The 24263-nt window shown below is 39.9% G+C and overlaps 1 non-coding gene across 1 annotated transcript; it reads right to left on the bottom strand.

Annotated features, from left to right (window-relative positions):
* Positions 1-2731: 2731 nt before the first annotated feature.
* LOC112714585 (small nucleolar RNA R71) lies at positions 2732-2839 on the bottom strand. Its single transcript, XR_003159304.1, has one exon. It is a non-coding gene; the product is annotated as a small nucleolar RNA R71 (small nucleolar RNA).
* Between the last annotated feature and the right edge of the window lie 21424 nt (positions 2840-24263).

Below are 24263 nucleotides of genomic sequence, written 5' to 3'. Positions count from 1 at the left end.
AAGGCGGGGCGTTAGTGACAGACGCAAAAGAATCACTGGATTCTATTCCGGCCTGATCGAGAACCGACAGATGGATAGCCGTGCCGTGACAAGGTGCGTTGAACATTTCCACTGAGAGGATGGGAGGTAGCCACTGACAACGGTGAAACCCTTGCTTAAGCTTGCCATGGAAAGGAGTAAGAAGGATTGGATGAAGACAGTAGGAAAGCAGAGAGACGGAAGGGACCAAGCATCTTCATACGCTTATCTGAAATTCCCACCAATGAATTACATAAGTATCTCTATCCTTATCTTTATAGTTTTATTCGTATATCACCATACCCATTTGAGTTTGCCTGACTGAGGTTTACAAGGTGACCATAGCTTGCTTCATACCAACAATCTCTGTGGGATCGACCCTTACTCACGTAAGGTTTATTACTTGGACGACCCAGTACACTTGCTGGTTAGTTGTGCGAAGTTGTGTTTATGCCATGGTAGTAAACACCAAGTTTTTGGTTTCATCACCGGGGATTATTTGAGTTGTGAAAAGTATTGATCACAATTTCGTGCACCAAGTTTTTGGCGCCGTTGCTGGGGATTGTTCGAGTATGGACAACTGACGGTTCATCTTGTTGCTTAGATTAGGTATTTTTTCTTCAGAATTCTTGAAGATGAATTCTAGAGTTTCATGATGATTTGTTGAAGTCTGGCTGGCTGTGAAGCCATGTCTAATTTCATTGGACCGAGATTTCAACTTATCATCACAAGAGCATGATGATTTCTATCAATCTTGCTGTTGGAGCAGTGATCTGCTAAGGCTTGGCTGGCCATTGGCCATGTCTAGTGTTTTGGACCGAAGCTTTCTTTGAAAGCTTGGCTGGCTGTGAAGCCATGTCTAATTCCTGGACCGGAGTCTTAGACTAAACATTGCATGATTCCTGGAATTCTCATTAAGAATTTTGATACCTTTTTCCACTTTATTTTCGAAAAAAAAGCACAAAAAAATTTACAAAATCATAAAAACCAAAAATATTTTATATTTTTTGTTTGAGTCTAGTGTTTCATTTTACGTTTTGTGTCAATTGCATACATTCATTCATGTGTCTTAAGGATTTTCAAGTAATTCTTGATGATTTCTTACTTTGATCTTTGAATTCTCTTGACTTGAGTGTTTATGTGTCTAATACGCATTAGTGTCAGTAGTATACAAACTGCTAAGTTTGGTGTCTTGCATGCATTGTTATTTGATTTTAGTTGCATTTTGATTATTCCTTATTATTAAAAATCCAAAAATATTTTTAATTTGTGTCTTCTCAAGTCAATAATACAAGAGAATTGAAAGTTCAAAACATACTGCAGAGGAATTATACAGAAAAAGCTGGGCGTTCAAAACGCCCAGTGAAGAAGGACAGACTGGCGTTTAAACGCCAGCCAGGGTACCTGGTTGGGCGTTTAACGCCCAAAAAGGTAGTGTTTTGGGCGTTAAACGCCAGAATGTGCACCATTCTGGGCGTTTAACGCCAGGATGGCACAAGAGGGAAGATTCTGTTTTTCAATACAATTTTTTTCAGGTTTTCAAAGTTTTTCAAAATCAAATCTTTTTCAAATCATATCTTTTCAATCATATGCTTTCAAAATCAATTTCTCTCCTTTTTCAAAGATACTTGCTATCAATTAATGATTTGATTCAACATTTCAAGTATGTTGCCTTTTCTGTTGAGAAAGGTTTAATGTTTGAATCATATCTTTTCTTGATAGCCAAGTCATTAATTTTCAAAATCAAATCTTTTAAAATGTTTTTCAAATCATATCTTCTCAATCACATCTTTTTAAAATCAATCATATCTTCTTAACCACATCTTTTTCAAAAATGACTTTCAATCAAATCTTTGTGATTTCTAATTTCAAATTCTTTTTCAAAAATCACTTCACTTCTTTCCCACTTTTATTTTCGAAAATCAATTAATGTTTTTCAAAATGTTTTCAAAATTCTTTTACTTAATTTTCGAAAATTACTTCCCTTCTTCTCACATCCTTCTATTTATGGACTAACACTATTCCTTGATGCAAAATTCGAACTCCATCTTCTTTGATAAGTTCGAATTTTCTACTTCTGCCTTCCATTTTTCTTTTCCTCTGACACCTCAAGGAATCTCTATACTGTGACATAGAGGATTCCATATTTTCTTGTTTTCTTCTCTCTCTTATGAGCAGGAGCAAAGACAAAAGCATTCTTGTTGAGGCTGACCCTGAACCTGAAAGGACCTTGAAGCGAAAGCTAAGAGAAGCTAAGGCACAACTCTCTGTAGAGGACCTAACCGAATTCTTCAAAGAAGAAGAACACATGGCAGCCGAAAACAACAACAATGCCAACAATGCAAGGAAGGTGCTGGGTGACTTTACTGCACCTACTCCCGACTTCTATGGGAGAAGCATCTCTATCCCTGCCATTGGAGCAAACAACTTTGAGCTTAAGCCTCAATTAGTTTCTCTAATGCAACAGAATTGCAAGTTCCATGGACTTCCATTGGAAGATCCTCATCAGTTTTTAGCTGAATTCTTGCAAATCTGTGACACTGTCAAGACTAATGGGGTTGACCCTGAGGTCTACAGACTTATGCTATTCCCTTTTGCTGTAAGAGACAGAGCTAGGACATGGTTGGACTCACAACCTAAAGAAAGCCTGGACTCTTGGGAAAAGCTAGTCAATGCCTTCTTGGCAAAGTTCTTTCCACCTCAAAAATTGAGTAAGCTTAGAGTGGAAGTCCAAACCTTCAGACAGAAGGAAGGAGAATCCCTCTATGAAGCTTGGGAAAGATACAAACAGTTAATCAGAAAGTGTCCCACTGATATGCTTTCTGAATGGAGCATCATAGGAATTTTCTATGATGGTCTCTCTGAACTATCCAAGATGTCTTTGGATAGCTCTGCTGGAGGATCTCTTCATCTGAAGAAGACGCCTACAGAAGCTCAAGAGCTGATTGAAATGGTTGCAAATAACCAATTCATGTACACTTCTGAAAGGAATCCTGTGAACAATGGGACTAATCAGAAGAAAGGAGTTCTTGAGATTGACACTCTGAATGCCATATTGGCTCAGAACAAAATATTGACTCAACAAGTCAATATGATTTCTCAAAGTCTGTTTGGGATGCAAAATGCACCAAGCAGTACTAAGGAAGCTTCATCTGAGGAAGAAGCTTATGATCCTGAGAACCCTTTAATGGAAGAGGTGAATTACATGGGAGAACCCTATGGAAACACCTACGATCCTTCATGGAGAAATCATCCAAATTTTTCATGGAAGGATCAACAGAGACCTCAACAAGGTTTCAACAATAATAATGGTGGAAGAAACAGGTTTAGCAATAGCAAGCCTTTTCCATCATCTTCTCAGCAACAGACAGAGAGTTCTAAGCAGAATAACTCTGACTTAGCAACCATGGTCTCTGATCTGATCAAAACCACTCAAAGTTTAATGACTGAAACTAGGTCCTCCATTAGAAATTTGGAGGCACAAGTGGGTCAGCTGAGCAAGAAAATTACTGAACTCCCTCCTAGTACTCTCCCAAGCAATACAGAAGAAAATCCAAAAGGAGAGTGCAAAGCCATCAACATGGCCGAATTTTGGGAGGAAGAAGAGGCAGTGAACGCCACTGAGGAAGACCTTAATGGACGTCCACTAGCCTCCAATGAGTTCCCCAATGAGGAATCATGGGAATCTGAGGCTCAAAATGAGACCATAGAGATTCCATTGGACTTACTTCTGCCATTCATGAGCTCTGATGAGTATTCTTCCTCTGAAGAGGATGAGTATATCACTGAAGAGCAAGTTGCTAAATACCTTGGAGTAATCATGAAGCTAAATGACAAGTTATTTGGAAATGAGACTTGGGAGGATGAACCCCCTTTGCTCACCAAAGAACTGGATGACTTGTCTAGGCAGAAACTGCCTCAAAAGAGACAGGATCCTGGGAAGTTTTCAATACCTTGTACCATAGGCACCATGACCTTCAAGAAGGCCTTGTGTGACTTAGGGTCAAGTGTAAACCTCATGCCTCTCTCTGTAATGGAGAAGCTAGGGATCTTTGAGGTGCAAGCTGCAAAAATCTCACTAGAGATGGCAGACAACTCAAGAAAACAAGCCTATGGACTTGTATGTTTTGGTAAAAGTTGAAGACCATTACATCCCTGCTGATTTCATAGTCCTAGAGACTGGGAAGTGCATGGATGAATCCATCATCCTTGGCAGACCCTTCCTAGCCACAGCAACGGCTGTGATTGATGTTGATAGAGGAGAATTGATCATTCAAGTGAATGAAAAATCCTTTGTGTTTAAGGCTCAAGGATATCCCTCTGTCACCATGGAGAGGAAGCATGAAGAGCTTCTCTCAAAACAGAGCCAAACAGAGCCCCCACAGTCAAACTCTAAGTTTGGTGTTGGGAGGCCACAACCAACTTCTAAGTTTGGTGTTGAACCCCCACATTCAAACTCTAAGTTTGGTGTTGGGAGGTTCCAACATAGCTCTGAGCATTTCTGAGGCTCCATGAGAGTCCTCTGTCAAGCTAATGACATTAAAGAAGCGCTTGTTGGGAGGCAACCCAATGTTATATTTTATCTATTCTCTTTTGTTATTTTATGTCTTTTGTAGGTTGATGATCATGAGAAGTCACAAAATCAATGAAAAAAGCAAAAACAGAGTGAAAAACAGAAAGAAAAACAGCACACCCTGGAGGGGAGCATGCTGGCGTTTAAACGCCAGTAAGGCTAGCTGTTGGGCGTTTAACGCCCAGTCTGGCACCATTCTGGGCGTTTAACGCCAGAAAGGGGCACCAGACTGGCGTTAAACGCCAGAAAAGGGCAAGAAGCTGGCGTTAAACGCCAGAAATGGGCACCAGCCCGGCGTTTAACGCCAGAATTGGCTCAAAACGCAATTTTGCTTGCCATTTGGTGCAGGGATGACTTTTCCTTGACACCTCAGGATCTGTGGACCCCACAGGATCCCCATCTACCCTACAACTCTCTCTCTCTTCTTCACCCATTCACCAATCACCTCAACACCTCTTCCCCAAAAACCCCACCTACCTCACCCTTCAAATTCAAACCACTTTTCCTCCCAAACCCTCCCATACATGACCGAACCAAGCCCCTCCCCACTTCTATATAAACCCATCTTCACTCCTTCATTTTCACACAACCTAAACACCACTTCTTCCCCTTTTGGCCGAACACAAAGCCATTCCCTTCTTCCTCATTTCTTCTTCTTCTACTCTCTTCTTTCTTCTTTTGCTCGAGGACGAGCAAACCTTTTAAGTTTGGTGTGGTAAAAGCATTGCTTTTTGTTTTTCCATAACCATTTATGGCATCCAAGGCCGGAGAAACCTCTAGAAAGAGGAAAGGGAAGGCAAAAGCTTCCACCTCCGAGTCATGGGAGATGGAGAGATTCATCTCAAGGGTGCATCAAGACCACTTCTATGAAGTTGTGGCCTTGAAGAAGGTGATCCCCAAGATCCCTTTTCAAACGCAAAAAGGGTCAACTTTGATCAAAGGTTGGACCAAGTCCTCATAGACATCTGTGAAGAGGGCGCTCAATGGAAGAGAAAGGGAAGCCAAGTCAACTAAAGAAGGAATGACCTCAAGCCCATCACTAAGAAAAGGATGGAGCAAACAAGAGACCCCTCTCATCATGAAATCCCTGAGATGCCTCAAGGGATGCACTTTCCTCCACAAAACTATTGGGAGCAACTAAACACCTCCCTAGGAGAATTGAGTTCCAACATGGGACAACTAAGGGTGGAGCACCAAGAACACTCCGTCCTCCTCCATGAAATTAGAGAAGATCAAAGAATCATGAGAGAGGAGCAACAAAGACAAGGAAGAGACATTGAGGAGCTCAAGCACTCCATAGGATCTTCAAGAGGAAGAACAAGCCGCCATCACTAAGGTGGACCCGTTCTTTAATTTCCTTGTTCTTTATTTGTCTGTTTTTCGAATTTTAGTGCTTATGTTTGTCTATGTTTGTGTCTTGTGATCATTAGTGTCCTAGTGTCTATGCCTAAAAGTTATGAATGTCCTATGAATCCATCACCTTTCTTAAATAAAAATAAAAAATGTTCTTAATTGAAAAGAAAAAGAATTGCATGAATTTTGAATTTTATAACAGTTTAATTATTTTGATGTGGTGGCAATATTTTTGTTTTCTGAATGTATGCTTAAACAGTGCATATGTCTTTTGAATTTGTGGTTCATGAATATTGGCTCTTGAAAGAATGATGAAAAAGGAGACATGTTACTGAGGATCTAAAAAATCATTAAAATGATTCTTGAAGCAAGAAAAAGCAGTGAAAAAAATATATATATATTTTCGAAAAAAAAAAGAGAGAAAAAGAAAAAAATTCGAAAAAAATAGAGAAAAGAAAGAAATAAAGTTGTGATCCAAGGCAAAAAGAGTGTGCTTAAGAACCCTGGACACCTCTAGTTGGGGACTCTAGCAAAGCTGAGTCACAATCTGAAAAGGTTCACCCAATTATGTGTCTGTGGCATGTATGTATCCAGTGGTAATACTGGAAGACAGAGTGCTTTGGGCCACAGCCAAGACTCAATAAGTAGCTTTGTTCAAGAATCATCATACTTAACTAGGAGAATCAATAACACTATCTGGATTCTAAGTTCCTAAAGAAGCCAATCATTCTGAATTTCAAAGGATAGAGTGAGATGCCAAAACTGTTCAGAGGCAAAAAGCTAAAAGCCCCGCTCATCTAATTAATGCTGATCTTCATAGATGTTTTTGGAATTCATTGCATATTCTCTTCTTTTTATCTTACTTGATTTTCAGTTGCTTGAGGACAAGCAACAATTTAAGTTTGGTGTTGTGATGAGCGGATAATTTGTACGCTTTTTGGCATTGTTTTTAGTATGTTTTTAGTATGATCTAGTTAGTTTTTAGTATATTTTTATTAGTTTTTAGTTAAAATTCACTTTTCTGAACTTTACTATGAGTTTGTGTGTTTTTCTGTGATTTCAGGTATTTTCTGGCTGAAATTGAGGGACCTGAGCAAAAATCTGATTCAGAGACTGAAAAGGACTGCATATGCTGTTGGATTCTGACCTCCCTGCACTCGAAGTGGATTTTCTGGAGCTACAGAAGCCCAATTGGCGCGCTCTCAACGGCGTTGGAAAGTAGACATCCTGGGCTTTCCAGAAATATATGATAGTCCATACTTTGCTCAAGATTTGATGGCCCAAACCGGCGTTCAAAGTCACCCTCAGAAATTCCAGCGTTAAACGCCGGAACTGGCACCAAAATGGGAGTTAAACGCCCAAACTGGCACAAAAGCTGGCGTTTAACTCCAAGAAGAGTCTCTACACGAAAATGCTTCAATGCTCAGCCCAAGCACACACCAAGTGGACCCGGAAGTGGATTTTTATGTCATTTACTCATATCTGTACACCCTAGGCTACTAGTTCTCTATATATAGGACCTTTTACTATTGTATTTTCATCTTTGGACATCTAGTTCTTAGATCATATCTTGGTAGCTATCTTCATTTTATGCTATCTTAGATCATTGGGAGGCTGGCCATTCGGCCATGCCTAGACCCTGTACTTATGTATTTTCAACGGTGGAGTTTCTACACACCATAGATTAAGGTGTGGAGCTCTGCTGTACCTCGAGTATTAATGCAATTACTATTGTTCTTCTATTCAGTTCCGCTTGTTCTTGTTCTAAGATATCACTTGTTCTTCAACTTGATGAATGTGATAATCCGTGACACTCATCATCATTCTCACCTATGAACGTGTGACTGACAACCACCTCCGTTCAACCTTCGATTGGGTGAATATCTCTTGGATTCCTGATACACGATGCATGGTTGATCACCTGACAACCGAGTGCTCGCCTGACAAACGAGCCAGCCATTCCGTGAGATCAGAGTCTTCGTGGTATAGGCTAGAACTGATGGCGGCATTCAAGAGAATCCGGAAGGTCTAACCTTGTCTGTGGTATTCTGAGTAGGATTCAATGATTGAATGACTGTGACGTGCTTCAAACTCCTGAAGGCGGGGCGTTAGTGACAGACGCAAAAGAATCACTGGATTCTATTCCGGCCTGATCGAGAACCGACAGATGGATAGCCGTGCCGTGATAGGGTGCGTTGAACATTTCCACTGAGAGGATGGGAGGTAGCCACTGACAACGGTGAAACCCTTGCTTAAGCTTGCCATGGAAAGGAGTAAGAAGGTTGGATGAAGACAGTAGGAAAGCAGAGAGACGGAAGGGACCAAGCATCTTCATACGCTTATCTGAAATTCCCACCAATGAATTACATAAGTATCTCTATCCTTATCTTTATAGTTTTATTCGTATATCACCATACCCATTTGAGTTTGCCTGACTGAGATTTACAAGGTGACCATAGCTTGCTTCATACCAACAATCTCTGTGGGATCGACCCTTACTCGCGGAAGGTTTATTACTTGGACGACCCAGTACACTTGCTGGTTAGTTGTGCGAAGTTGTGTTTATGCCATGGTAGTAAACACCAAGTTTTTGGTTTCATCACCGGGGATTATTTGAGTTGTGAAAAGTATTGATCACAATTTCGTGCACCACCCTTCTACTGGTTCTATTCGGGATAGGTGATCTGCTACTTGGTTATCTGTCCCTTTTCTGTCTCTTATTTCTATATCAAACTCTTGCAGAAGCAACACCCATCTGATGAGTCTGGGTTTTGAATCCTGCTTTGTGAGCAGATAATTAAGAGCAGCATGGTCAGTGTACACAATCACTTTTGATCCTACTAAATAAGATCTGAACTTGTCAATGGCGTAAACCACTGCAAGTAATTCTTTTTCTGTGGTTGTGTAGTTCTTCTGTGCGTCATTTAAAACACAGCTAGCATAGTAAATGACGTGCATGAGCTTGTCATGCCTCTGTCCCAACACTGTACCAATGGCATGATCACTGGCATCACACATCAATTCAAATGGTAATGTCCAGTCTGGTGCAGAGATGACTGGTGCTGTGACCAGCTTAGCTTTCAGGGTCTCAAACGCCTGCAGACACTCCTTATCAAAGAGAAATGGCGTGTCAACAGCTAGCAGATTACTCAGAGGTTTGGCAATTTTTGAAAATCTTTTATAAACCTCCTATAGAATCCTGCATGCCCCAGAAAGCTTCTGATTGCCTTAACATTAGCAGGTGATGGTAATTTTTCAATTACCTCTACCTTAGCTTGATCCACCTCTATACCCTTGTTGGAGATTTTGTGCCCAAGGACAATTCCTTCAGTCACCATAAAGTGAAAATTTTCCCAGTTTAAAACCAGGTTTGCCTCTTGGCATCTCTTTAGAACAAGTGCTAGATGGTCAAGACAGGAGCTGAATGAGTCTCCAAATACTGAAAAGTTATCCATGAAGACTTCCAGAAATTTTTCCACCATATCAGAGAAAATAGAGAGCATGCACCTTTGAAAAGTTGTAGGTGCATTGCATAGACCAAATGGCATCCTTCTGTATGCAAATACTCCGGATGGACATGTGAATGTTGTTTTCTCTTGATCATGGGGATCTACTGCAATTTGATTATAACCTGAATATCCATCTAGGAAGCAGTAGTATTTATGGCCTGCCAGTCTTTCTAGCATCTGGTCTATGAATGGTAAAGGAAAATGATCCTTTCTGGTAGCGGTATTGAGCCTTCTGTAATCAATACACATACGCCACCCTGTAACTGTCCTTGTAGGAACCAGTTCATTTTTTTCATTATGGACCACTGTCATGCCACCTTTCTTAGGGACGACTTGGACAGGGCTTACCCAGGGGCTATCAGAAATAGGATAAATAATCCCAGCCTCTAGTAATTTAGTGACCTCTTTCTGCACCACCTCCTTCATGGCTGGATTCAGCCGCCTTTGTGGTTGAACCACTGGCTTAGCGTCACCCTCCAATAGGATCTTGTGCATGCATCTGGCTGGGCTAATGCCCTTAAGATCACTGATGGACCACCCAAGAGCTGTCTTGTGTGTCCTTAGCACTTGAATTAGTGCTTCCTCTTCCTGTGGCTCTAAGGTAGAGCTTATGATTACAAGAAAGGTATCACCTTCTCCCAGAAATGTATATTTCAGGGATGGTGGTAATGGTTTGAGCTCGGGTTTGGGAGGTTTCTCCTCTTCCTGAGGGATTTCCAGAGGTTCTATTATTCTCTCTGGTTCCTCCAGATCAGGCTGAACATCTTTAAAGATATCCTCTAGCTCTGATTCGAGACTCTCAGCCATATTGACCTCTTTTACCAGAGAGTCAATAATATCAACGCTCATGCAGTCATTTTGGGTGTCTGGATGTTGCATGGCTTTGACAACATTCAACTTGAACTCATCCTCATTGACTCTCAGGGTTACTTCCCCTTTTTGAACATCAATAAGGGTTCGGCCAGTTGCTAGGAAAGGTCTTCCCAAAATGAGAGTTGCACTCTTGTGCTCCTCCATTTCCGGCCAGCACCACAAACTCAGTGGGAAAGGGAAATGGCCCAACCTTGACAATCATGTCTTCAATCACGCCTGATGGGTATTTAATGGAGCCATCAGCAAGTTGGAGACATATTCGAGTTGGTTTAACTTCATCAGTCAACCCAAACTTTTCGATAGTAGCTGTAGGTATTAAATTAATACTTGCCCCAAGATCACATAGAGCTTGCTTGGTACAAGTACCTTCTAATGTGCATGGTATCATAAAGCTTCCCGGATCCTTAAGCTTCTCAGGTAAGCTTTTCAGAATGACTGCACTGCATTCTTTAGTGAGGTAAACTTTCTCAGTTTCCCTCTAATCCTTCTTATGACTCAAGATCTCTTTTATGAACTTAGCATAAGAGGGTATTTGCTCAAGTTCCTCTGCAAACGAAATCTTTATTTCAAGAGTCTTGAGATAGTCTGCAAAGCGGGCAAATTGCTTATCCTGTTTCGCTTGGCGGAGTTTCTGAGGATAAGGCATTTTGGCTTTATATTCCTCAACCTTAGTTGCTGTAGGTTTATTGCCTACAGATGTGGGTTGAGAAGCCTTTTTAGAGGGGTTGTTATAAGCACTTGTATGTGTCTGATCTCCCACTGGGGTTCAAATGCCAGGGGTGGAAGCTAGAGTGGCGTTAGACGCCAGCTCCTTACCTATTTCTAGCATTTGAACGCCAGAACTATGCTTTCTTTGGGCATTCAATGCTGATTCATTGCTTGTTTCTGGCGTTGAACACCAGAACTGAGCATGGTCTGGGTGTTCAGCGCCAGCTTTCCACCCATTTTCTGGCGTTTGAGCGCCAGAGTTATTCCTCTCTGGGCTCTGACTGTCCTCAGATGGATTTTGGGTGGTTTGCTCATTTCTTGGCTTCCTGCTACCTTGAAGTGATGTATTTAATGTTTTTCCACTTCTTAATTGAACTGCTTGGCATTCTTCTGTTATTTGTTTTGATAACTGCTATTCTGTTTGCTTCAACTGTGCTTCCATATTCATATTAGCCATTCTTATTTCTTGTAGTATCTCCTTGAATTCAGCCAGCTGCTTTGTTAGAAAATCCAATTGCTGATTGAATTCAGTAACTTGTTCTACCGGACTGAGTTCAGCAGTTATTGTTTTAGCCTCTTCGTTGATGGAAGGTTCACTGTTTAAGTACAGATGATGATTTCTGGCAACTGTATCAATAAGCTCTTGAGCTTCTTCTATTGTCTTTCTCATGTGGATAGATCCACCAGCTGAGTGGTCTAGAGAAATCTGAGCTTTCTCTGTAAGCCCATAATAAAAGATGTCTAATTGCACCCACTCTGAAAACATTTCAGAGGGGCATTTTCTTAGCATCTCTCTGTATCTCTCCCAGGCATCATAAAGGGATTCATTATCTCCTTGTTTGAAGCCTTGGATGCTTAGCCTTAGCTGTGTCATCCGTTTTGGAGGAAAATAGTGACTCAAGAATTTTTTTGACAGCTGTTTCCATGTCTTTATGCTGTCCTTAGGTTGGTTATTTAACCACCTCTTAGCTTGGTCTTTTACAGCAAATGGAAACAGTAATAATCTGTAGACATCCTTATCTATTTCCTTATCATGTACTGTGTCAGCAATTTGTAAAAACTGTGCCAGAAATTCTGTAGGTTCTTCCTGTGGAAGACCAGAATACTGGCAACTTTGCTGCACCATGATAATGAGCTGAGGATTCAACTCAAAGCTACTGACTCCAATGGAGGGTATACAGATACTACTCCCATATGAAGCAGTAGTGGGGTTAGCATATGACCCCAGAGTCCTTCTGGACTGTTCATTTCCACTTAGGTCCATGATGGAGAAAGGGAGATGACGTGGATTTATTTTATTTAATTTTTTTAATATATTTTCGAAATAATAAAATAAAATAGAATAAAATAAAATCAAATAAAAAAACGAAATAAAAAAAATAAAAATTTGAAAATATTTTATGAAGATTTTCAAAAAAAAATGAGGAGAGAGAAATTGGTTAGGATATTTTCAAAAATTTTGAGAAAAGATAAGATAGAAGATATAATTTGTAAAAGATAAATATGATAGGAAAAAGATGTAATTGAAGATTGAAAAGATATAAAAGATATTTGAAAAAGATAAATTTGTTTTGAAAAAGATATTTATGAGTTGAAAAGATTTTAAGAAGGAAAAGATATAGATTTGTTTTGAAAAATATGTAATAAAATTTTTTTAAATCTTAAAAGGATAAGATTTGAAAAATTTTGAAATTGAAATCTGAATTTTTATAAAAAAAATTCAAAAATATGGCTTAAAAATAGTTAGAAAAGATAATTTTTTGAATTTTGAATTTTATGATGAAAGAGAAAAACACACAAAAGACACAAGACTTAAAATTTTTAGATCTAATGCTCCTTGTTTTCAAATATTTTGGAGGGAAAACACCAAGGAACACCAAACTTAAAAGTTTTAAGATCAAAATACAAAGAAGACTCAAGAACGCTTTAAAGATTCACAAGAACAATAAGAACAAAAGAAAGAACACCAAACTTAAAATTTTTAGAAAACTTCAATAGAATTTTCGAAAATTATAAAAAGATTAACAACAAAACACCAAACTTGAAGTTTGGCACAAGATTCAATCAAAGAAAAAATATTTTTGAAAAAGATTTTAAAAAGAAGATACCCAATTATCAAGAACATAGACCAACGCTCTAGCCAATTGGGCAGTAAATGTAACGTGTTTTAAAGATGTATTATTTTTATAGATAAAAATAAATTTTTGAAAACTAATGTTTTGAAAAAGCACAAGAAAAACAAGAAAAGACACAGAACAAGACAAACCAAAGATCAAACAAGAAAAATTGACAAGAACAATTTGAAGATCAAGGAAAAACAAAGAACACTAATTCAAAAATTTAAAGAAAAATACAACATATGCAATTGACACCAAACTTAGAACAAGACACTAAACTCACGAAAAAAATTTAAAAATTGATAAAGAAAAATAATATTTTTGAAAAGGAAATACAGGACTCAGAATTTAATGACTCTATAGCAACAAAAATAAATTATTCATAATCTAAGCAACAAAATAAATCTTTAGTTGTTCAAACTCGAACAATCCCCGGCAACGGCGCCAAAAAACTTGGTGCATGAAATTGTAATGCCAATATCAAAATCAAGATTTCTTACAACTTCGCACAACTAACCAGCAAGTGCACTGGGTCGTCCAAGTAATACCTTACGTGAGTAAGGGTCGAATCCCACAGAGATTGTTGGCTTGAAGCAAGCTATGATTATTTTATTATTCTTAGTCAGGATATCAATTATAATTATCAGTTTGAATTATTAGAAAAAATAAAAGAGCGTGAAATAATTACTTGTTGTGCAGTAATGGAGAATATGTTGGGGTTTTGGAGATGCTTTGTCTTCTGAATTCCTGGAATGTAATATTCAACTCAATACAAAAGTGCAAAGTTCCTTCCATGGCAAGCTCTATGTAGGGTGTCACCGTTGTCAATGGCTACTTCCCATCCTCTCAGTGAAAATGGTCCAAATGCTCTGTCACAGCATGGCTAATCAGCTGTTGGTTCTCGATCATGTCGGAATAGAATCCATTGATTCTTTTGCGTTTGTCATCACGCCCAACACTTGCGAGTTTGAAGCTCGTCACAGTCATCCAATCCCAGAATCCTACTCGAAATACCACAGACAAGGTTTAGACTTTCCGGATTCTTATGAATGCCGCCATCAATTCTAGCTTATACCACGAAGATTCTGGTTAAGGAATCTAAGAGATACTCATTCAATCTGATGTAGAATGGAGGTGGTTGTCAGACACACGTTCATGGATTGAGGAAGGTGATGAGTGTCACGGATCATCACCTTCTCCATAGTTAAGCGCGAATGAATATCTTAGATAGGAACACGCATGTTTGAATGGAAAAACATAAATAATTGCATTAATCCATCGAGACGCTGCAGAGCTCCTCACCCCCAACAATGGAGTTTAGAGACTCATGCCGTCAAAGAGTATAAAATTCAGATCTAAAAATGTCATGAGATGCAAAATAAGTCTTTAAAAGTTGTTTAAATACTAAACTAGTAACCTAGGTTTACAGAAAATGAGTAAACTAAGATAATTGGTGCAGAAATCCACTTCTGGGGCCCACTTGGTGTGTGCTGGGGCTGGGACTTAAGCTTCTCATGTGTCTAGGCTGTTCCTGGAGTTGAATGCCAGGTTGTAACCTGTTTTGGGCGTTGAACTCCAACTTGTAACCTGTTTCTGGCGCTGGACGCCAGACTACAACATGGAACTGGCGTTGAACGCCATTTTACATCGTCTATCTTCGCGCAAAGTATAGAGTATTATATATTGCTGGAAAGCCCTGGATGTCTACTTTTCAACTCAATTGACAGCGCGCCAATTGGACTCTTGTAGCTCCAAAAAATCCATTCTGAGTGCAGGGAGGTTAGGATCCAATAGTATCAGCAGTCCTTTTTCAGCCTAACTCAGATTTTTGCTCAACTCCCTCAATTTCAGCCAGAAAATACCTGAAATCACAGAAAAATACACAAACTCATAGTAAAGTCCAGAAATATGATTTTTGCCTAAAAACTAATAATATTCTACTAAAAACTAATTAAAACCTACTAAAATCTACATGAAATTACCCCCAAAAAGCGTATAAAATATCCGCTCATCAGTGGCTTGTGCTTGAATCCATCCTTGAACATCCACCAATGCTTGGACTTCCAATAAGCTCCGTCATTCAAAATTAATAGCTCCATGCTTTGATGGAGTTCTTTACAATACTTTGTTTTCACTCTCGTCTTCAAGTTGACCATCATGATTCCATCCGGGTGGCATGACCTTAGAATTCTCACTTAAGCGACCAAACATCTTTCTAGACCCATGCAATTTGGTTCTACACCAACCATTACTATTCAACTTTGAGCATGCAACTATCATAAACTTAGAGTGATGTTTCCAACCATTACACAACTCTCTCCTACTCTTAACTCCACAAAGAGCTCTAAGTTGACCATCATTTTCAATCAAACCATATTCAAGTGAGAAAGTAAAGCTTAGGGATAAGAATTTTACCCACTTGAATGTTGCGTAGGATGGTGACTTAAGAAGGGGTGTTCCCAATGTTCTTGCAAGTTCTACTCCCGTGTGCTCTTCCTTGACTATCTCCACCTCTTTGCAAGCTTCTTCAATTTCAACTTCTTCTTCTTGGTAGCTCCCTTCCAATGCAATCTCTTCTTCATTGCTCACCAAGGGTATGGGAGGTTCTGCATGTTCTTCCATGACTTCAACTTCATGTCCAATAGGAGAAGATTCAATTGTAGATAGAAACTCATCAAAGATTGAATCCATCTCTTGATCAACCTCTTAGAAGCCTTCAACCATGATATGCCTTGGAGGTTGCGCACCCTCCTCAACATCAATATCAAGCTTCTTGGAAAAGGGTTCCATGATTCTACATTCCCATGGACCTTCAACATCTCCCAAATTTTCAACCACTTCTTCCTCTTTTTCAATAATCATGGCTTCCTCCAATTGCTCCAATACAAAATCCCACTCCTTGTTCTTTACCGGAGCTTCCAATCTCTCTTTCATACACCGTTCCTCATTAGATTCTTCACATGTGGCCACGGAAGTACTTTGAGTGTATGAAAATCGGGAGGCCAAAGTGTTTACTACTTTGGTTAAGGTAGCCACAAATTCTAGTGTCTCCCTTTGCATATCTTCTTGCCCTTGAAGAAGAAGGCCAATGGTGTCAACCATTGGAGATTGGGGTGGATAGGAGGGTTCATTATTTTGGAGAAAGGGTTCATAATAAGAAGATGGTTTATTCTTGGTGAAAATATAGAGATGGTGTGTATTGAGGTGGTTCTTGGGAGTAATTGTATTGGAATTGTGGTGGTTCTATGTATAGTTTGTATGATGGATAAAGATTAGGGTCATATGGAGGTGTTTGGTGGTAGAGGGCTTGTGAGTATGGTGGTTCAAAACTATATTGAGGAGGTGGTTCATAGGCATATGGTGGTGGTTGTTGACAACCACAATGAGGATCACCACATCCATTAGATAAATATGCATTATGAGTGGAATTATACCTATAAGAGAGGTGCACGAAATTGCAATAACACTTTTTGCAATCCGCACAACTAACCAGCAAGTGCACTGGGTCGTCCAAGTAATACCTTACGTGAGTAGGGGTCGATCCCACGGAGATTATTGGTTTGAAGCAAGCTATGTTTATTTTATTATTCTTAGTCAGGATATTAATTAAAATTATCAGTTGGAATTATTAGAAGAATAAAAGAGTGTGAAATAGTTACTTGTTGTGCAGTAATGGAGAATATGTTGGGGTTTTTGGAGATGTTTTGTCCTCTGAATCCCTGGAATATAATGCTTACTCACTTTCATAAATGCAAAGCTCCTTCCATGGCAAGTTGTATGTAGGGAATCACCATTGTCAGTGGCTACCTCCCATCCTCTCAGTGAAAACGGTCCAGATGCTCTGTCACAGCACGGCTAATCAGCTGTTGGTTCTCGATCATGTTGGAATAGGATCCATTGATCCTTTTGCGTTTGTCATCACGCCCAGTAATCGTGAGTTTGAAGCTCGTCACAGCCATTCGATCCTTGAATCCTACTCGGAATACCACAGACAAGGTTTAGACTTTCCGGATCCTCAAGAGTGGCCGCCATCAGTTCTAGCTTATACCACCAAGATTCTGATTAAGGAAGCTAAGAGATACTCATTCAATCTGATGTAGAACGGAGGTGTTTGTCAGGCACACCTTCATGGATTGAGGAAGGTGATGAGTGTCACGGATCATCACCTTCTCCATAATTAAGCGCGAATGAATATCTTAGATAGGAACACGCATGTTTGAAAGGAGAAACAGAAACAATTGCATTAATTCATTGAGACGCTGCAGAGCTCCTCACCCCCAACAATGGAGTTTAGAGACTCATGCCGTCAAAGTGTATAAAATTCAGATCTGAAAATGTCATGAGGTCCAGAGTTAATCTCTAAAAGTTGTTTAAATAGTAAACTAGTAACCTAGGTTTACAAAAAATGAGTAAACTATGATAGATGGTGCAGAAATCCACTTCTGGGGTCCACTTGGTATGTGCTAGGGCTGAGACTTAAGCTTCTCACGTGCCTGGGGTTGTTTTGGGCGTTCAACGCAAGGTTGTAACCTGTTTCTGGCGTTGAACTCCAACTTGTAACCTGTTTCTGGCGCTAGACGCCAGACAGCAGCATGATACTGGCGTTGAACGCCAGTTCACGTCGTCTATCTTCGCGCAAAGTATGGACTATTATATATTGTTGAAAAGCCCTAGATGTCGACTTTTCAACACCGTTGAGAGTGCGCCAATTGAACTTCTGTAGCTCTAGAAAATCCATTTCGAGTGCAGGGAGGTCAGGATCCAACAGCATCAACAGTCCTTTTTCAGCCTAACTCAAATTTTTGCTCAGCTCCCTCAATTTCAGTCAGAAAATACCTGAAATCACAGAAAAACACACAAACTCATAGTAAAGTCCAGAAATATGATTTTTGCCTAAAAACTAATAATATTATACTAAAAACTAATTAAAACATGCTAAAATCTACATGAAATTACCCCCAAAAAGCGTATATAATATCCGCTCATCACAACACCAAAATTAAACTGTTGCTTGTCCCCAAGCAACTAGATGAACAAAAATAGGATAAAAAGAATTTAAGGAGTAATAAAATCTCCGAGTTTTAAGCGAAGCTCAGATTCTAATTTAGATGAGCGGGGCTAGTAGCTTTTTGTTTCTGAACAGTTTTGGCAACTCCCTTTATCCTTTGAAATTCAGAATGATTGGCATCCATAGGAACTCAGAATTCAGATAGTATTATTGATTCTCCTAGTGTAGTATGTTGATTCTTGAACACAGTTACTTTATGAGTCTTAGCCGTGGCCCTATGCACTTTGTTTTCCAGTATTACCACTGGATACATAAATGCCACAGACACATGACTGGGTGAACCTTTTCAGATTGTGACTCAGCTTTGCTAAAGTCCCCAGTTAGAGGTGTCCAGAGCCTTAAGCACACTCTTTTTGCTTTGGATCATGACTTTAACCACTCAGTCTCAAGCTTTTCACTTGGACCTGCATGCCACAAGCACATGGTTAGGGACAGCTTGATTTAGCCGCTTAGGCCTGGAATTACTTCCTTGGGCCCTCCTATCCACTAATGCTCAAAGCCTTGGATCCTTTTCACCCTTGCCTTTTGGTTTTAAGGGCTATTGGCTTTTTCTTTTTCTTGATCCAATGATTTCTTGTAAAAGTTTTTTTTTCACTGCTTTTTCTTGCTTCAAGAATCAAATTCATGATTTTTCAGATCATCAATAACATTTCTATTTTTCATCATTCTTTCAAGAGCCAACAATTTTAACATTCATAAACAACAAGATCAAAAATATGCAATGTTCAAGCATTCATTCAGAAGACAAAAAGTATTGCCACCACATATAAATAATTAGAATTTTTCTTATTAAGAACTCGAAAAAATTATTGCCTCTTTATTCTAAAAATCTACTATTTTATTCATGTTTGATGATGATGAGAAAAATAAATTATAACTTAATTGAAAATAAAATCAAAATAGATATGCTAATTACTACTACTCCTATATAACTTCTAAGGTAAAATCCTATAATAATACTATCACAGAGTTAAAGCTAGAATTAGAACTTAACAACCTGTATTTTGGGAAGTGGATGCTCCTCTAGTCTGTGGGATGCTTGGTCCTTCAAGAATTAATTTCTGACGCTTCAGTTCACATCCTTGCTCTTCCTGTTCCCTTAGGTGCCATGATCTTAATGAGTTTTAGCTCAGTGATCATGGCGAATCACACCAAACTTAGAGGTTTGCTTGTCCTCAAGCAAAAGAAAGGATAGGAGAGGAATAGAAGGAGAGGCAATTTTGAAATTCAAAAGATATGATGAGTTGAAAAAGATTTGAAAAAGATTTGGATTGGAAAAAGATTTGTGTTTATGGATTAAGATACATTTGATATTTTTGTAAAAGGGATTTTAGAAATTAGGGTTTTTAGAAATTAGGATTAAAATTTTTGGATTTGAAGGATGACATTTTGAAACATGTTTATGCAAGAAATCATGATTTGAAACCAAAAAAATTAGAAAATTTGTGAAGGAAAACGAATTTTACCTCCTCCCCACCATCCTGGCGTTAAACGCCCAAACGCTGCATGTTTTGGGCGTTTAACGCCCAATTAATGCTTCTCCTGGGCGTTCAACGCCCAGCTATTGCTTCTTTCTGGCATTGAACGCCAGGAAGTCCTTTGTCACTGGGTGTTTTTCTGAACGCCCAGGATGCTGTAGTTCTGGCGTTAAACGCCCAGAAGGTGCTTCTTTCTGGCGTTCAACACCCAGAAGATGCTCGTTTCTGGCGTTTAACGCCTAGATGGCTACCCTTACTGGCGTTGAACGCCCAGTGGGTGCTTCTTTTGGGCGTTCAACACCCAAAATGTTTCTTACTGGCTTTTTCACGCCAGTGAGCTTCCAAATTCCCCTGTAACTCTGTGAATCCAAGCAATTGTTATTTTACCTTGAAGATACTTTGACATATACCTGTAAAAATCAATTAATTAATCAAAACGAATAAAATTAAATTTTGTGATTGGCTGGGTTGCCTCCCAGCAAGCACTTCTTTATTGTCATCAGCTGGACTATTACTGAGCTTTAATCAAGTCTCAGTTTTGAGCAATTTTGCTCAAAATTGCTTTCAAGATAATGTTTGACTCTCTGTCCATTAACAATGAACTTTTTGTTAGAGTCATTATCCTGAAGCTCTACGTATCCATATGGTGATACACTTGTAATTACATATGGACCTCTCCACCGGGATTTTAATTTCTCGGAGAATAATTTGAGCCTAGAATCAAATAGTAGAACTTTCTGCCCCGGCTCAAAGACTCTGGATGACAATTTCTTATCATGCCATCTTTTTGCTTTCTCTTTATAAATTTTTGCATTCCCGAAAGCATTGAGTCTAAATTCCTCTAGCTCATTTAACTGAAGCAATCGTTTTTCTCCAGCTAACTTGGCATCAAGGTTCAGGAATCTGGTTGCCCAGTAGGTCTTATGTTCCAGTTCCACTGGCAAGTGACATGCCTTTCCATACACAAGCTGGTATGGAAAGGTCCCTATAGAGGTCTTGAATGCTGTTCTGTATGCCCACAGAGCATCATCTAAGCTTCTTGCCCAATCCCTTCTAATGTTAATTACAGTCCGTTCCAGGATTCTTTTAAGTTCTCTGTTAGAGACTTCAGTTTGCCCATTTGTCTGTGGATGATATGGAGTGGCTACCCTGTGGCTAACTCCATAACGAACCAAAGCAGAATAAAGCTGTTTATTGCAGAAATGAGTGCCCCCATCACTGATTAATACTCTAGGGGTACCAAATCTGCTGAAGATGTGTTTCTGGAGGAATTTTAACACTGTTTTAGTGTCATTAGTAGGTGTTGCAATAGCTTCCACCCATTTGGATACATAATCCACTGCCACCAGAATATAAGTGTTTGAGTATAATGGTGGGAAAGGTCCCATGAAGTCAATGCCCCATACATCAAACAACTCAATCTCCAAGATCCCTTGTTGAGGCATGGCATAACTGTGAGGCAGATTGCCAAATCTTTGGCAACTATCACAATTAAGCACAAACGTTCGGGAATCTTTATAGAGAGTAGGCCAGTAGAAGCCACATTGGAGGACTCTTGTGGCTGTTCGCTCACTTCCAAAATTTCCTCCATACTGTGATCCATGGCAATGCCATAGGATTCTCTGTGCTTCTTCTTTAGGCACACATCTACGGATTACTCCGTCTGCACATCTCTTGAAGAGATATGGTTCATCCCAAAGATAGTACTTTGCATCTGTGATCAACTTCTTTGATTGCTGCCTACTATACTCTTTGGGTATGAATCTTACTGCCTTGTAGTTTGCAATGTCTGCAAACCATGGCACTTCCTGGATGGCAAAGAGTTGCTCATCCGGAAAGGTCTCAGAGATCTCAGTGAGAGGGAGGGACGCCCCTTCTACTAGTTCTATTCGGGACAGGTGATCTGCTACTTGGTTTTCTGTCCCTTTTCTGTCTCTTATTTCTATATCAAACTCTTGCAGAAGCAACACCCATCTGATGAGTCTGGGTTTTGAATCCTGCTTTGTGAGTAGATATTTAAGAGCAGCATGATCAGTGTACACAATCACTTTTGATCCTACCAAATAGGATCTAAACTTGTCAATGGCGTAAACCACTGCAAGCAGCTCTTTTTCTGTGGTTCTGTAATTCTTCTGTGCGTCATTTAAAACACGACTGGCATAGTAAATGACGTGCAGAAGCTTATCATGCCTCTGTCCCAATACTGCACCAATGGCATGGTCACTGGCATCACACATCAATTCAAATGGTAATGTCCAGTCTGGTGCAGAGATGATTGGTGTTGTGACCAATTTAGCTTTCAGAGTCTCAAATGCCTGCAGACACTCTTTATCAAAGATAAATGGCGTGTCAGCAGTTAGCAGGTTGCTCAGAGGTCTGGCAATTTTTGAAAAATCCTTTATAAACCTCGTATAGAATCCTGCATGCCCCAGAAAGCTTCTGATTTCCTTAACATTGGCAGGTGGTGGTAGTTTTTCAATTACCTCTACCTTAGCTTGATCCACCTCTATTCCCTTGTTCGAGATTTTGTGCCCAAGGACAATTCCTTCAGTCACCATAAAGTGACATTTTTCCCAGTTTAAAACCAGGTTAGTCTCTTGGCATCTCTTTAGAACAAGTGCTAGATGGTCAAGACAGGAGCTGAATGAGTCTCCAAATACTGAAAAGTCATCCATGAAAACTTCCAGAAATTTTTCCACCATATCAAAGAAAATTGAGAGCATGCACCTCTGAAAGGTTGCAGGTGCATTGCACAGGGCAAATGACATCCTTTTGTATGCAAATACTCCAGATGGACATGTGAATGCCGTTTTCTCTTGATCTTTTGGATCTATTGCAATTTGATTATAACCTGAATATCCATCCAGGAAGCAGTAATATTCATGACCTGCCAGTCGTTCTAGCATCTGGTCTATGAATGGTAAAGGAAAATGATCCTTTCTGGTAGCTGTATTGAGCCTTCTATAATCAATACACATACGCCACCCAGTAACTGTTCTTGTAGGAACCAGTTCATTTTTTTCATTATGAACCACTGTCATGCCACCTTTCTTAGGGACGACTTGGACAGGGCTTACCCAGGGGCTATCAGAAATAGGATAAATAATCCCAGCCTCTAGTAACTTAGTGACCTCTTTCTGCACCACCTCCTTCATGGCTGGATTCAGCCGCCTTTGTGGTTGAACCACTGTCTTGGCGTCACCCTCCAGTAAGATCTTGTGCATGCATCTGGCTGGGCTAATGCCCTTGAGATCACTGATGGACCACCCAAGAGCTGTTTTGTGTGTCCTTAGCACTTGAATTAGTGCTTCCTCTTCCTGTGGCTCTAAGGTAGAGCTTATGATTACAGGAAAGGTATCACCTTCTCCCAGGAATGCATATTTTAGGGATGGTGGTAATGGTTTGAGCTCGGGTTTAGGAGGTTTCTCCTCTTCCTGAGGGATTTTCAGAGGTTCTACTATTCTCTCTGATTCCTCCATATCAGGCTGAAACATCTTTAAAGATGTCCTCTAGCTCTGATTCGAGACTCTCAGCCATATTGACCTCTCTTACCAGAGAGTCAATAATATCAACACTCATGCAGTCATTTGGGGTGTCTGGATGTTGCATGGCTTTGACAACATTCAACTTGAACTCCTCCTCATTGACTCTCAAGGTTACTTCCCCTTTTTGGACGTCAATGAGGGTTCGGCCAGTTGCTAGGAAAGGTCTTCCTAGAATGAGAGTTGCACTCTTGTGCTCCTCCATTTCCAGCACCACAAAGTCAGTAGGAAAGGCAAATGGCCCAACCTTGACAATCATGTCTTCAATCACGCCTGATGGGTATTTAATGGAGCCATCAGCAAGTTGAAGTCATATCCTGGTTGGTTTGATTTCTTCAGTCAAACCAAGCTTTCTGATAGTAGATTCAGGTATTAGGTTGATACTTGCCCCAAGATCACATAAAGCTTGCTTGGTACAAGTACCCTCTAATGTACATGGTATCATAAAGCTTTCGGGATCTTTAAGCTTCTCAGGTAAGCTTTTCAGAATGACTGCACTGCATTCTTTAGTGAGGTAAACTTTTTCAGTCTCCCTCCAATCCCTCTTATGACTTAAGATCTCTTTCATGAACTTAGCATAAGAGGGTATTTGCCCAAGTGCTTCTGCAAACGGAATCTTTATTTCAAGAGTCCTGAGATAGTCTGCAAAGCGAGCAAATTGCTTATCCTATTCCGCTTGGTGGAGTTTTTGAGGATAAGGCATTTTGGCTTTATATTCCTCAACCTTAGTTGCTGCAGGTTTATTACCTACAGAAGTGGGTTGGGAAGCCTTTTTAGAATGGTTGTTATCAGCACTTGTTTGTGACGGATCCCTCACTGGCGTTTGAATGCCAGGGGTGGAAGCTGGAGTGGCGTTAGACGCCAACTCCTTATTTGTTACTGGTGTCTGAATGCCAGAACTATGCTTCCCTTGGGCGTTCAACGCCGGATTCATGCTTGTTTATCGCGTTGAACGCCAGAAATGAGCATGGTCTGGGCGTTCAACGCCAGCCTTATTCCTCTCTGGGCTCTGATTGTCCTCAGA

The sequence above is a fragment of the Arachis hypogaea genome, chromosome 1 (genome assembly GCF_003086295.3).
Source record: "Arachis hypogaea cultivar Tifrunner chromosome 1, arahy.Tifrunner.gnm2.J5K5, whole genome shotgun sequence".
Classification (NCBI taxonomy): domain Eukaryota; kingdom Viridiplantae; phylum Streptophyta; class Magnoliopsida; order Fabales; family Fabaceae; genus Arachis; species Arachis hypogaea.
The sequence above is the reverse complement of the archived record's forward strand: the minus strand, read 5'-3'. Positions and strand labels throughout refer to the sequence as shown.